At 42.4% G+C, this 16,129-nt stretch overlaps 1 non-coding gene across 1 annotated transcript; it reads right to left on the reverse strand.

The window, feature by feature from the left end:
* Positions 1-9,869: 9,869 nt before the first annotated feature.
* LOC125998452 (small nucleolar RNA SNORA51) lies at positions 9,870-10,002 on the reverse strand. Its single transcript, XR_007492020.1, has one exon. It is a non-coding gene; the product is annotated as a small nucleolar RNA SNORA51 (small nucleolar RNA).
* Between the last annotated feature and the right edge of the window lie 6,127 nt (positions 10,003-16,129).

Consider the following 16,129-nt stretch of genomic DNA (forward strand, 5'->3'; position numbering starts at 1 on the left):
GATTGGTCTGTAGTTTTCTTTCTTAGTGGTGTCTTTGCCTTCTTTGGGAATGAGTGTGATATTAGCCTCATAAAAGGAGTTGGGGAGGATTCCTGTTTTTTCTATGGTTTGGAAAAGCCTATGGAAAAGTGGTAGTAAGTCTTCTTGAAATGTTTGATAGAATTCACCTGTAAATCCATCTGGGCCTGGGCTTTTGTTCTTAGGGAGTTTTTTAATTACATCTTCAATTTCCTCTGAGGTGATTGGATTGTTTAGACTTTCTAGATCTTCCTTTTCCAGCTTTGGCAGAGGGTGTTTGTCCAAGAATCTGTAGATTTCTACTGGGTTCTCTAGCCTAGTTGAGTATAGTTGTTCATAATATGATCTCATGATATGTTGTATTTCATGGGGTTCTGTTGTAATCTCTCCCCTTTCATTTGTGATCCTATTGATTTGGGTGTTTTCCCTCTTTTTTTTGGTGAGTTTTGCCAATGGTTTGTCTATCTTGTTTATTTTTTCGAAAAACCAACTCCTGGTCTCATTGATTTTTTGTATTGTTTTCTTAGTTTCGATGTTGTTTATTTCTGCTCTGGTTTTTATTATTTCTTGCCTTCTGTTTGTGGTTGGATTTCTCTGTTGCTGTTGCTCCAATTCTTTGAGGTGATCTTTTAAACTGTTGGTTTTGTTATTTTCCTGTTTCTTGACATAGGCCTGTATTGCTATGAGTTTCCCCCTAATTACTGCTTTTGCTGTGTCCCATAAATTTTGACATGTTGTCTCTTCATTGTCATTTGTCTCAAGGAATCTTTTTATTTCTTCCTTGAGTTGTTCTTTGATCCAGGTGTTGTTGAGCAGCATGTTATTTAATCTCCAGGTATTAGTTTTTCTCCATTGCTTCTTCTTGATATCAATTTTAACCTCTGTTGCATAGTGATCTGAAAGGGTACTTCTAATGATCCTTACCTTTGTGGTCTTATATAGGTTGGCTTTGTATCCTAAGACATGGTCTATTCTGGAGAAGGTTCCATGTGGGCTTGAGAAGAATGTGTATTCTGCTTTCTGGGGATGGAGGGCTCTATATAAGTCTATCAGCCCTAAATCTTCTAATTTTTCATTTAGAGCTCTTATTTCTTTGCTATTTTTCTGTTTGGTGGATCTGTCCAGTGGTGATAGTGGAGTATTCAGGTCCCCTACTATTATCACATTTCCCTTCATGTGTTTCTCCAGGTTTGCCAGTAGTTGCCTCACATATTTTGCTGACTCTAGATTAGGTGCATATATATTGACCAGGGTTAGTGTTTCTTGATCTAATGTTCCCCTGATCAGTAAGTAGTGACCCTCTTTGTCTCTGATCACTTTCTTGAGGTTGAATACAATTTGATCTGATATGAGAATTGCTGTCCCTGCTCTTTTTTGTTTTCCATTGGCCTGGATGATTACTTTCCATCCTTTTATTCTAAGCCTGTGCTTATCCTGTAACTGTAGGTGTGTTTCTTGTAGACAGCAGAAGTCCGGTTTATTTTTCCTAACCCAGTTCTCTACTATGTGTCTTTTAATTGGAGAGTTTAGTCCGTTTACATTTAGGGAAATTATTGATAGAGAGGACTGTTGTGCAGTTGTATTGTGTGGGGTGGTTGTTGTTACAATCGGGGGTTTGGATTGTGTAATTCGTCTCTGAGTAAATCGCTTAGTATCGGCTTAGTTTGCACAAATAGTTCAAGTTCGTTCATATTTGAGAATGTTTTTAGTCTGCCCTCCCATATGAATGATAGTTTTGCTGGGTATTGGACCCTGGGTTGGAAATTTATTTCATTCAGTCGTTTAAATATGTCATTCCACTGTCTTCTTGCTTGAATTATTTCAAATGGGAGATCTGGTTTGATTCTTATGTCTTTTCCTTTGTACTTGAGGTTTTTTTTCTCCCTTATTGCTTTCAGGAGTTCCTCTTTCTCTTTGTTTTTTGCCATTTGGATTATTATGTGTCTTGGTGTGGGTTTATTAGGGTCTATTTTATTAGGGACTCTCTTGACTTCCTGGATTTGTCCTGAATTGTCTTTCCAGAGGGTGGGAAAGTTCTCTGTTATTATCTCCCTGACTACCTGTTCTTCCCCCTTCCCTATTTCCTCTCCTTCTGGTATACCTACAATTCTTAGATTGTTTCTTTTGTCTTTATTCATTAGATATTGGATTTTTCCTTCCAGTGCTTTGCCTTTTATTTCTTTGTTGGTTTCTTGATCATTTTTTGATTGCAGTTTTCCTTCGAGTTCTTCGATGTGCTTCTCCAACTCTGTGTTTCTGCTTGTAAGGCTTGTTACTTTGTCTTTTAAATCCTTCACTTCTTTTTGTATGGAATCTCTCATGTTCTTTGACATTTCTTCTTTAATTTGGCTGATTCTTTCATCCATGGCTTTCTTATACTCGGTTGCTAGGGTTTCTTTCATCTGTTTTAGTAATTCTTGCATTTCCTTCCCCATGACCGCTTTTAGGTCTTCTTCCCATGGATCTGTGCGTTTTGGTGGACTTGGAAATTTAATAGGGTTTGTCATGTTGTCTCCAGATATTAGGGATTTCCTTGATTTACGCATAATTCTTTGTATTTAATGGTGTGTTTTGGAGTGCTGTGGCTTCTAATTTCGGCCTGCTTTGGTCCCCTTCCTGAAGGTGATTCTAGAGGATGCTGTTGGGTGGGCTTGTTGAACCTGGCTCTTTCTCCTCCCCTTTGCTACCTAGAGTTCGGCCCTCCTGCAGTGGGTATTATTGCTTTTCTACTCCTTATTTCTGTCGGCGGTGCAGTTCCACTCCTGGCCACACTGGTTGCTGGCGCTATTGAGCCTAGCTCCCAATCCCCCCTCCTTTCTCTGGGAGTCAATGGAGCTCTGCCCCCTCCAAGTTTCCCTTGAATGAGTTCCCTCAGTCCGACCCTTCAGGCTCTGCCCTCGCCCTTGGGCGTCCCTGGTCCACTCCAGGGTCCAGGGGGGTGGACTGCTCTAGGTCGCCTGCGAGTCCAGAAGGCTGGCCCTATCTCCCCCCGTCTATTCGGGTTGCTCAAGTTGCCGTTCCAGGTGCCCACCTGGGGGAAGGGACTTGCCCAAATCACTCTCACATGCGCTCGTGGTCCCTGGGATGTGCTGGGCTAGGCTCCCGCGTGAGGCAGCAGGGACTCACCCAGGCCTCCCAGGCTGGCGTCTGGGGTCTCCGGGGGATGTGGTGGGCTAGGCGCCCGCGTGAAGGAGCAGGGACCCGCGCAGGCCTCCCGGGCCGGCATCTGGAGTCTCCGCGGGATGTGGCGGGCTAGGCGCCCTTGTAAAGGAGCAGGGACCCGCGCAGGCCTCCCGGGCTGGCGTCTGGGGTCTCCGGGGGATGTGGCGGGCTAGGCGCCCGTGTGAAAGGGCAAGGACCCGCGCAGGCCTCTCGGGCCGGCGTATGGGGTCTTTGCGGGATGTGGCGGGCTAGGCGCCCGTGTAAAGGACAGGGACCCGCGCAGGCCTTTCGGGCCGGCGTCTGGGGTCTCCGGGGGATGTGCCCAGCTAGGCTCCCGCGTGAGGCAGGAGGGACTCACCCAGGCCTCCCGGGCCGGCGTCTGGGGTCTCCGGGGGATGTGGCGGGCTAGGCGCCCGTGTGAAAGGGCAAGGACCCGCGCAGGCCTCTCGGGCCCGGCGTCTGGGGTCTCCGCGGGATGTGGCGGGCTAGGCGCCCGTGTAAAAGGGCAGGGACCCGCGCAGGCCTTTCGGGCCGGCGTCTGGGGTCTCTGGGGGATGTGCTGGGCTAGGCTCCCGCGTGAGGCAGGAGGGACTCACCCAGGCCTCCCGGGCCGGCGTCTGGGGTCTCCGGGGGATGTGGCGGGCTAGGCGCCCGTGTAAAGGAGCAGGGACCCGCGCAGGCCTCCCGGGCCGGCGTCTGGGGTCTCCGGGGGATGTGGCAGGCTAGGCGCCCGTGTGAAAGGGCAAGGACCCGCGCAGGCCTCTCGGGCCGGCGTCTGGGGTCTCCGGGGGATGTGCCCAGCTAGGCTCCCGCGTGAGGCAGGAGGGACTCACCCAGGCCTCCCGGGCCGGCGTCTGGAGTCTCTGATTGTTTTTAATAGAGAAAAATTACTTGGTTTGGGGTCACACCCAGTAGTGTTCAGGGGCGATATCTGACTGCTTGGTTCCCATTGCACTGGGAACTGCAGTGCTGGAGATTGAACCTGTTGTCCTGTATGCAAAGCTCAGTCCATAGAACTATCTGTCCTCTGATCTTGCCCTAATTTCTTTTCTCCTCCTCCTCCTCCTCCTCTTTATACCTCTTTTCCCCCTCCTTTTTTTTTTTTTAAATTGGTTTGTGGGCCTCACCTGGCGGAGCTCAGGTTAGTCCTGGCTCTGTACTCAGACATTAATCCTGGCAGGCCTGGGGACTATATGGGATGTGGGGATTGGGGATTGATGAGCCTGATCAACCATGGACAAGGCAAGCACCCTACCTGCTAGCTATGGGTTTGTGACCCCACTTTTTATTTTTAAATCTGTTCTTATTCTAAGATATGTATGCTATTTCTTAATGATATGAATATGAAATAATAGATGACATTTTATGGGTAGTAAAACTATATTTTGTTTGTTTTTTATTTATTTAATTTTATTTATTTTGGTTTTTAGGTCACACCCGGCACTACTCAGGGATTACTCTTGGCTCTATGCTCAGAAATAACTTCTGGCAAGCATGGGGGACTATATAGGATGCCATATATATTCGAACCACCATCCTTCTGCATGCAAGGCAAATTCCCTACCTCCATGCTATCTCTCCAGACCTGAAACTATATTTTTGAATAGACATTTGATACTCCTATTAGAAGTTTCTTTTTCACTGTTCTGGATGATGCTCAGGGTTTACTACTGGCTCTGCTCAGGGATCACACCTAGTGGGGGCTGGGACTCAAACCTGGTTGGGTGAATGCAAGGTACTTATTTGTTGTCTTAATATAAATGAATGAGTTCTAGTGTTGTTGTGGGGATGGTGAGGCCTTTCCGGGCTCAACCCAGGCTCCCGCAGCCCCTATGTCCTGGCAGGTCTGAAGGTTGCAGGGTGAAGGTGGAGAGATTCACAAAGCAGTCAGATGAAGTTCCAGGAGTCAGCCAGCTTGATTTCACAGTCCCTACCACCTTGTACACCTCCTCACATGGCCCCCATACTAAGCCTTTTCCTAGCAGCTGCTTCTCTACTCCTCTGGCTCTCTCGGCCTCTGTCTCCCTGTCAGCTGCTTTTTCCAGGCTTCCTAACTGGTTTCCAAGCTGACTAACTCCCTTTGGTGATGCTACTGTTGCTGCTTCTTTGATGATGCTCAAGTGATAGTGCTGAATCTGATGCTGAATCTCTGGTGATGATGCCTCCCCTACACTTCTCTAACTCTCCTTATCCCCTCTCTCTCTCTCCGCCCTGCTGACTCCTCTGCCCGCCCATTCCAGGTTTGGGAAGTTCTGATCATTCAGGTGGGATAAATAGGAAGTTGGGGAGGGGATACCCACACTTATTTATGTAAGAATATTTCTATTTAAAGTGACAGTATGAAATGGATTGTACATTTGAATTGTGCTTTTAAAGTGAAAGTTTTTTGAAGTGCTGGATTGTGTGTTGATGCTTAAATAGTATGTTTGCATTATACTTCTATTTAAAAAGACTATGAATTTATAGATTGTGGATTAATACTTAAACAATATTTGTTTGGTTTTTTTTTTTTTTTTGCCTTTTGAGGGGGGGGGTTTGGGTCACACCCAGCAATACTCAGGGGTTACTCCTGGCTCTATGCTCAGAAATTGCTCCTGGCAGGCTCGGGGACCATATGGGATGCCGGGATTTGAACCACCGTCTTTCTGCATCTAAGGCACACCTTACCGCTGTGCTATCTCTCTGGCCCCACAATATTTGTTTTTTAAAGAAAGAAACTTTCTTGGGATATCTTAAACTGATAGTTCAGATTTTTAAAAGACAGTTTTGTGTACGTGTAATAAGTAATAAAAGTATATAAAATGGTGTGTTTAAATGGTGACTAATAAGGCTCAGAATACAAGAAGAGAATATTTAATATGTATGTGAGAGTTTTTAAAGGTTTATGTGTGTTCTTGCCAATAATGTGTATACTAGCAGCTGAAATATTTCAGTGATTTAAGAATATAATACTAGTAAATGTAGATATTTTTAAAATTCTGTTTTTTACACAAACTTTCCCTTTTTATATGGTTCTTTTCTAATTGCCTCTGTACTGTTTCAGACCTCAAGTAAATTTGAAACAGAGTGTATGTCAGTCTTGGTCTTTCAGTACGATTTCTATAGAGACAGACAAGGCACCCATTTAGTATATCATAGCTGTCCTTCCACCAGTTCCTGCAAACTCATTCCAATGTGAATCTGATTTCAGACAGTTGGAAGTTCTCCAGATATGTTGTATCAATATTTGAAGGTAAGAAGGAGCTGGTACTTCTCTTGTAAGTAGGCATTCAAAGATCTTTTTGGTTACTATCTAATAGTCGGGTTTTATTTGTTTATGTAATATTACATAGAGAACCAGAGCAATCATATAGCAAGTATGGCACTTACCTTGCACACAGCCAACCTGTATTCAATCCATGACACCACATAAGATCCCCTGAGTCTTTAGGAATCATCTATTGAAGAATGGTGTGGGTGTACCTATTTAAGACCCTAGACCCACCCTTTTCTGGGAGGGGTCTTGGGAACCGGATAATAGGTGTAACCTTACCTGCTAGACCCTCCCATTTCTGGGAGGGGTCTGGGAAATGTTAGATAAGGCTGGGACCAAGGAAATTCGGCCTTTTGGCTTTTTGCCCTTTTGGCTTTTTGGCTCTTTGGCTCTTGGCCCTTTCTGCGCTGCTGGGCGCTCTGAGGAAGATGGCTGAAAGGAGTTTAGATGCAGGGCCAAGAATAACTAGTGCTTAAAAGGTTATGAGATAGGCCACACATGTGGTGAATAGGGCATGAATAAAGTTAATGCTTCCTGAAGCCTGCATGTGAGTGAGTCTTGATTACGCCGATCACCTGGGCCTGGGATCCACCGGCTGGATGGGGGATGAAGCCACGTGGCTGGGGCCTAAGCACAAAGGCCTCCATCCATCGCCATCCAGCCCCATCGTTAATTATTTCATGCAACATCTGGCGCTCCAAACTTTGACCTGAATCCTGGACCCAACAAAACAGCGAAAATGGTGAGATTTCTGCTCTTCTGTTTCATTTTGGCTCTTTTCGGGTGCACTGAGCCCAAAACCCTGGGCCACGTGCAACAATGTTCAAAAATGGCCAACACCCCATCTGGGGGTTCAAAGGCCATTGAAACAAGAAAGGTGAAAGCTTGCATCACCTCCAGCCCAGGCCCAGGCCCAGAACTGAAACTTTGTTACAAGAAACAAAAACCTGGGCCTCTTCAAATACTTATTAAAAGTCTAAATTGGAAAAGGAGGAAAAAAAGACTATTAAAAATGGACTGATTTTCTGAAAATAACCTGCGGCTTGAATTTGGATTTCGACTTTGGAAATTTCGAACTGAACTTTTAGTTTAAATCACTTGGAACTCTGAACATCCAAAGTGCGCCCAGAGGAAAAAAGCGGCGAAAAGCTCCAAGCGGCTCGGCTCAGCTGGGCTCAGCTTTGCCCGGAAAAGCGAAAAACCTGAAATCCACGCTCCAGATCACAAACCGGCAGCGGAGCCTGGAACTACGGAAGGAAGCCACGTGGTAAGATCAGCGTGGGACAAACCAACATCTGAACTTTAAAAGTTTACAAAAGCCACGTGGTAAGATCAGCGTGGAACAAACCAGCATCTAAACTCTAAAAATTTACAAAAGCCACATGGTGAAATCAACGTGGTGAGATCATCGTGAAACAAATTAATCATTTAAACTATGATTTTAGGTGTAGGGACTAAGCAAATAGTCATATATTTCACTCATAGTTGGTGATGGAATAACTTTTAGTTAGTTAGTGGTTAAAAAATAAAAATAAAAGGGAAGTAGTTCTGTTTAGCTCATTTAAACATCTAATTTCTAACCACCTGCATCTTTGTCTTAGTCATTTTCTTTATGATTTAAATGTGTTTTGTTGTCTTTCAAAGTTAATATTTTCAATTGCAAAATGTTTTACTGTGTATTTTAATGTACTTAGCCTGTTTTTAAAATATATGTTATGCATGTATGCTAAAGTACTTGTGTATAGAAAAGGTATAGGAACATGAAGTTCCCCCAATATAGTTTAAAAGTATAGGAACATGAAAGTTCCGAAATAGTGCTTGGTAAAAAAGCATTAATAGAGTTTTAGGTTACAGGTGTAAAGTATATTTTGCAAAAATATGTTTTTCAAAAGGGCTGGTATATTAATTTTCACTCTATTATGTTGGTGCATAAAAATATTAAGAAAAGGAGGAAATGTGGGTGTACCTATTTAAGACCCTAGACCCACCCTTTTCTGGGAGGGGTCTTGGGAACCGGATAATAGGTGTAACCTTACCTGCTAGACCCTCCCATTCCTGGGAGGGGTCTGGGAAATGTTAGATAAGGCTGGGACCAAGGAAATTCGGCCTTTTTGGCTTTTTGCGCTTTTGGCCTTTTGGCCTTTGGCTCTTGGCCCTTTCTGCGCTGCTGGGTGCTCTGAGGAAGATGGCTGAAAGGAGTTTAGATGCAGGGCCAAGAATAACTAGTGCTTAAAAGGTTATGACATAGGCCACACACACGTGGTGGCTAGGGCTTGAATAAAGATGATTCTTCCTAATGCCTGCATGTGAGTGAGTCTTGATTACGCCGATTACCTGGGCCTGGAATCCGCCAGCTGGATGGGGATGAAGCCACGTGGCTGGGGCCTAAGCACAAAGGCCTCCATCCATCGCCATCCAGCCCCATCGTTAATTATTTCATGCTACAGAATGGGTAGATGATTGATTAAAATTGGCATGAAGAAGGGCTGAAATATTATCATATTAAATTTTGTTGGTGTTCACTTATTTCATCAAGTTATTATAAGTTGGTGAATTACATATCCATTCAAGTGATATTATATATAAGAATATATTTTATAGGCATTTGAAATGCCTGTATGCACAGAAGTAGACTATCATACTCCATTTTGTGGTGGTATTTGATATGGTATTCCACAACCATGGAGGAAGAACCTTATGTCTCTTCTGTCACCTGTCATCATTTCTCTTTCTTTCCACTCTTAGGCCACAATGATTAGTGCTCATGAATGCTCATATCAGGGTCCAGAGGATTATTTGGAGTGGCAGTAATTAAACCTGTGTTACATTTGTGCAATGCAAATATCACTATATTTGTTTTGAAATCATCATAAGCTACACTGAGATGAGAATGTAAATTACAGAAACGGGTATTTTCCTCTTTTTATATCGTTACACTTTTGATTTGTATCACAATATTAACAAATGTAGTCTCTGTCACACATACATTAATAACAATACCCTTGAACTGACATATTTGATAAATAATGGCTGTTAAACAGTTTATAAATAGGAATATAACTGTTACATGTCAGCCCTTGACTGGGCTGGCTGATGGTGGGATGGAGGATGAGGTCTTTTTCCTCCAGCTCGGACCACGCGTTGGCCACTCTGTTCAAACTGCGGTTCTGAGGTGAAAGCAGTGAGTAGATGATGAATAGGCAGTTGGACTTCAGAAGATATCAGCTTTATTCAGTGGATAAGGTTGAAGCAAATAGCCCCAGAATCAGCCCCAGAAAAAAGCCCGTGCCTTCCATAGACCCTTGCATTTATACACCAGAATCAGGTACCACCCTAGGGTGGGAGCAGAATGCCAGGTCACACCCTAGGGTAGGGCACAATTATTGATTAGGATAGAATCAGTAACATAATAATCTTATGGGAATGTTTTCTCTTTTTTTGTCTCCCAATTCACAATACAGACCAGGCAAAGGGCCTGGGTGTAGGTGTATATGGGGTGCATTTACTATACCTCCTCTTTCTATACAGTCAGTGTAAAGAACACAGCCTGTGGTAAGAATTGGGAGGCCTTATCTTTTCTTTTATATAAAAAATCCTTTACCAGTGCAATATTCCCATGACTAATATCCCAAGTGTCCTTCCTCCCCAGCCCACACCGGCCTGTACTCTAGACAGGCTCTCTACTTCCCTCATTCAGTCACATTTTGTTATGATAGTTCTCAGTGTAATTATTTCTGCGACTGCACTAAATGATCCCTGTGGTGAGCTTCATGTCAGGAGCTGGACCTTTCAGTCCTCCTCTATTTTGTCTCTGAGAATCATTACACAAATGTTTTTTATTTTTCTCAAACCCATAGATGAATGAGTCCATTCTATGTTTATCTCTCTCCCTCTGACTTATTTCACTCAGCATAATAGATTCCATATACATCCATGTATAGGAAATTTTTATGACTTCATCTCTTCTGATGGCTGCATAATATCCCATTGTGTATCAGGGGCCTCAAACTCAATTTACCTGGGGGCTGCAGGAGGCAAAGTCGGGGTGATCCTTGAGTGCAAAGTCAGTAGTAAGCCTTGAACATTGGAGTGTGTGACCCAAACAACTAAAACAAAACAAAACAAAAAAAGATTCCTCTAGGGCAGGGCCACAAAATGTTGTACGGAGGGCCGCAAACGGCCTGCAGGCTGCGAGTTTGAGACCTCTGGATATGTGAGCCTTTTGGTGTTTAGACCTAGATTGTTCATGTTTTTCATTGTCTATCAGGTGTGTAGTTTTATCTGCTATTGGATTTTCAGTAAGCAAATCCTGACGTAGTCCCTCTATAAGAAACATCAATAATCCGTGAGGATTCTGTTAGTATGTCCAGCAAATTGGTCATTAAGTAAACCAATTGTCGCTTTGAAATGTTCAGGACTGACATTCCTATGACATTCATTTCCCATGATTTTGGTGAGGTGACCAAATTGTTCTGCTAATTTACCTTTATGTTTGCTTGGATTTTCTTTGTTAATGTCTTTTTTATAATGATCTTGATAAAAATACTGAATTAAGTCTGAAATATTATACAAGCATTGTAATATCGAGTTCATATAGCATGAGTTACCTAAATTTCATAATCCAGTAAAGGCAGGTTTCTGTTTCTCTATTTGCATTCTGGAATGTTTCTTACTCTTGTCCGTGGTCCCATTCAAGGTATTGGGTGTGATAGTTAATCCCTTGTTTACTTTCCCAGAGGCCTCAGCGTGTTACAATTGTCAGTGTTTTGAGCATTTTGTATTTGATGTGGGGGCAAGCTTGTAGTCCCAGCAACCTGCTAATTCAATTTCTGACAAGGCGTAAAGGGACCCAAAATTCTTGGGGGGGGGGTTGTCATTTGTGCCAACATAAGCATACCCTCTTACTCTAAGAAGAAGATATCCAGCGATCCATTTTTCATCCTCTTTGATCCAAACCGGTGTATGTGATGCATCTTGTCTTTGAATACCTTCTTTAAAATGTCTTTCCCCTACAGTGTAACTTTCTCCTTGGGGTGAGTTTAGGTAATTTAGTGTGAGAAGAGTCAAAGACAACAGCTCAGTAGGTGCTAAACCTCTTTTTCTATTCTTTTGTAATTGAGTTTTTAGCGTCCTGTGGGCCCTTTCCACAATGGCCTGTCCTTGTCAATTGTGAGGGATTCCTTTCAGATGTTTTATCTGCCATTCTTTACCAAATAATTCAAAAGTTTTGCTGATATAGGTGGGCCCATTATCAGTTTTAATGGAATAAGGAACACCCATAACTGAAAAACATTGTAAAAGAAAACTGCAAACCGCCTTAGACTTTTGGGAAGACATAGGGATTGCCCAAATAAATCTAGAATAAGTGTCCACCACCACATGAAGATAAGGTTTCTTTGGAAATAAATCTGTTTGAGTTACATCCATTTGCCACAGTTCATTAGACTGTAAGCCTCTTGGGTTTGCTCCTGCTATGTGAGTCGTTTTTGCTAATGGAGCACATATGTCACATCTTTCTATAATTTTTCTAGCTTGCCTTCAGGGAATCTGGTAATTTACATGTAAGTGGTGGGCATTCATGTGTAGTGCTGTATGTTCCTCTGCAGGTGACTTGAATATAGGCATTGCCAACAAATCCGCAGTTTTATTTCCTTGAGCCATTGGTCCTGGAAGACCTGAGTGGGCTCTAATATGCGTGATGAAGATGGGTTAAGTTCATTTTTGAATAAGCTGTTGTAATATTTTTAGTAAAATCTGTATAATTGGGCTATGAGCATTGAGAGAGGCCATGGCTATCACCGGACATTAATTTACCACATACAAAGAATCAGAAACGACATTCATGGAATCAGATACATTTTCTAATAGGTAAATTAACGTTATTAATTCAACTTTCTGTGCGGACTTATACTCAGTATCTATAGTTATTTTCATGTTTTCTCCAGTTATTCCTCCCCTCCCCCCGCTAGACCCATCGATGTAAAAAACATTTGCATTGAGGATAGGAGAGTCCCAAATGATTGAAGAAATAACAAACTGAGTCTTTTTCAAAAAGTCCCATGTCTTTCCTGGTGGATAATGAGAGGAAATTTCTTCTGTGAAATCTGAAAGAGCCCTTTGTAAAGATTCATTAAGAGGCAATATTGACTCAATTTCCTTTTTTGGTATTGGCAATTCTAATATATCAGGGTCAAATCCTAATAAAGATATAGATCTGCGTCTTTCTTTGATAATGAGTTCTGAAATTAATTCCAAATAAGATATCACAGACTGAGGCTGTTTATTATGTAAATACACCCATTCCAGAGGGCCTGTCTGTTGCATCAATGCCCCTGTGGGGGTTTCATTTGTAGGGAAGATTAACAAAGAAACCTTCTCTCCTGGGATGAATCTTGAGAGAAATGATTGTTGCAACCTGTTCAAGAAGATGTCCAATTCATTTTTTGGCCACTGTAGTTAAATTTCTCGGGCTGTCTAAGGCAGGATCACCCTCCAAAGTTTTAAACAAATTAGACAGTTCCATCAAAGTCTAAAAGTCTCTGAAAATCATTGTGTTTTGAGGTTTTCTTTTTTGATGAAATTTTTTTGTGGACGTATAGACGTTCGGTCCAAAATAAAACCCAAATATTGATATGGTAGCATAGTCTGTATCTTTTCTAAAGCTATTTTCAGTCCTGCTGTTTGCAGTCAATAACATAAGAATATACTTCCTGTAGATCTGTTTCATTGTTCATTGTGATAAGGACATCATCAGTATAATGAAAGATCATGGCTTGGGGAAATCTTTCATGAGCAGGGCTCAAAATCTTATCTACAAAAAATTGACACATTGTTGGGGAATTCAGCATGCCCTGGAGGAGGACAGCCCATTGGAACCACCCACAGGGATGGGTATTGTTGATAGAAGGAACTGAGAATGCAAAACGCTGTTTATCATCTGGGTGAATAGGAATATGATAGAAGCAGTCTTTCAAATCAATTATAATTAGCAGCCATTCCTTTGGGATAACTACAGGTGATGGTAAATCTGTTTGCAATTTTCCCATAGGTACCATAGATATGTTTACAGCTCTCAGATCCATCAACAATCTCCATTTACCAGACTTCTTTTGTATGGTAAATATAGGCAAATTCTATTGAGAAAACCAAGGCTTGATATACCCTAATTTTAGCTGTTCTTCCATTAATTCGGTTATCACCTTTAATCTATCAATTTTAAGGAGCCACTGACCTATTCAAATTGGTTCGTCAGATTTCCATTTTATTTTTTATCGGTGCTGGTTTTTTTCTGGCAGTAGCCCCTACCAAAAATTCAAAGTTTTTATTTCAGGAGAAGTTTCAGACTCTTCTGGAGTTAAGGGGATGCAGAATTCTGCCTTCCACTGTTTGTGTAGGTCACAGTCCCACAGGAATGGTGAGAATGGGCTCACATGAGGTCTAATTGTAGCCTTTTGATTTTTCGGGCCATGAACTACCATAGTCCTTTTACTTAACAGACAGGAACTTAAGCCTCCCACTCCTTCTAGCGGGTGTGGAATTTCTTGTAGAGGCCAATTTTCTGGCCATTCTTTATCAGAAATTACGGTAATTTGAGCCCTGGTGTCTATCATACCGGTAAAGGGTTGCCCTTGTAAGTGAAGTTTAATCATTGGGTTTTCATCTTTAAATTTAGTAACCAGAGTGATGAGTGGGTTGTGGGCAGCCCCTGGATCTGTGTTTCCAAACCTCCAATTCGTGTCTTATTTGAAGTCCCAAATTTGACATAAGGCACTATTACTATCTGGGCAAATGCCTCTCCCTTTTGAATGTCCAAGTAGCCAGTACGGTAATAACTACAATAATTTCTCTCTTTGAATCTGAGTCAATGACACCTGTGGTTACTGATATACCCTTTATGTTGAGGGAACTTCTGCCCAGAATCAAACCCATTGTATTGGGGAGTGGAGGGCCCACAATGCCAGTTTTTAACATATAAGGGCATGCTCCTGGGTAAATTGTAATGTCCTCCGGGCAAGTTATGTCAAGCCCAGTGCTCCCCGCTGTAGCAGGCATTAACTCGCTAATTGTGAGAAATCTTCTTGGGCTGGGCTGGGAAGAATTATAGTTTGAGGACTTTGCCCCTGATTTGCATGGGCCTGGAGATTGGCCCTGTAGGCGTTTCCCTGCATTGGAAATGTGGGTCCCTGAGGAGCTTGATTTAACAAAAGACAGCAATTTCTTTTGATATGGCCCTGTTTTCCACAATGGTAACAGACGAATTGTCTCCTGGGTGTAGTGTTAAAACCTGTCCCTGTGTTATTATTAGGGAGATTTCTGGATCTGCAATCTTTTGCTCAGTGGCGGCCTCTCTTGCATTTTGGACAGAGACCTGGCTTTCCAGCGGTGCTTTGTCCCCAGGGGTAGAAGGGCTTTGTTCCCTTAGTGATTGCAAAGGGTTGTACCGGATCCAGGTTTGCTGATGAATGGGGCATATCATAAACATTTCTGCAGGGATATAAAAAAATCATTTAAGTCAGCATTGTCCTGCAAAGGGGCCAATATCAATTTGTAGGCCAAATTTGCATTATGATAAGCCAACCATTTTTCTAGAAATTTTCTAACCTGCTTATCTTTGATTTGTGTTTTCAAATCATCTTTAAGCTTAGCTACAAATTCAACATAATGCTTATGGTGACCTTGGGTAATTGTTAAAAAGGTTCCTGCACCCGTGCTGTTCATATCACTTTTTTCCCATGAAGATACTGCAATATCTTTAATTATGTTTAAGATTTCCTTAGGTAAAGCAGCTTGTACCTGAATATCTGCATATTGATTTTCTGCCATTAATAATTCATACAAGAGATTGACCCCTGCCACTCGTTTTTTGTTCCATCCAGGCTATAAAATTTAGATTTCACACCCTCCGCATATAACATCTCCCATTCGGTTTGCTGTTTAGATGGCAGGCATATTTCAGCTAGTTTTTTAAATTTATGCAGGGTCCAAAGTGCTTTTCGACACCAAAGTCTTAGCATCTCCAGATAGTACATAGAAGTTGGCCCAAAGTCCTTACATGCTTTCTTAAACCGTTCCATGTCTTCTATTTCAAGGGGTTCATAAGTTGGCACATATGCTGTCTGTTATGGAACTGAGGCCAGATTAGCAGAAGTACTCTGCACAGGTCTCTGTAATGGGGCTGAGATCAGATTAGCAGAAGTACTCTGCACCGGGCTCTGAGGCCTGACATGTGGAGCACTAGCCTGTGATTCGTCGTCTGAGTTGGCACTATTATATGATTCCATTCTGTGTACAGAATCAGGACTCACTTGTTGACTTAGCACTGGGTGTTGGTCATCAGTGTTAATATTTTGATTTGGGTCCTGAGTTTCTAAATTACATTTTCGAGTAGATTTTTTGCTGGGAAAATGCCTATATTTTTGATGGTGGTGCTAAATTCATCAGCCTGCACTTTGGCCTGGAGTTTCATTGGATAGATATCCTTATTATCCATGCTGGTCTTAGCCTCACTTTTTCCACACTTTTTGCTTTCTAAACACCAGCCAATACCTATGCTCACCATAATGATATTAGCCAACACAGAGATTCCACAAACTATGACGTATGGAGACAACACAGGTGAGGCAAATATTTGAGTATAAGTTTTCGTTTGAACTATAGACCACAACCATCCAAAAGCAATGAATTTTCCTATCATCG

Source organism: Suncus etruscus, chromosome 20 (genome assembly GCF_024139225.1).
Source record: "Suncus etruscus isolate mSunEtr1 chromosome 20, mSunEtr1.pri.cur, whole genome shotgun sequence".
NCBI classification, from domain to species: Eukaryota; Metazoa; Chordata; class Mammalia; order Eulipotyphla; family Soricidae; genus Suncus; species Suncus etruscus.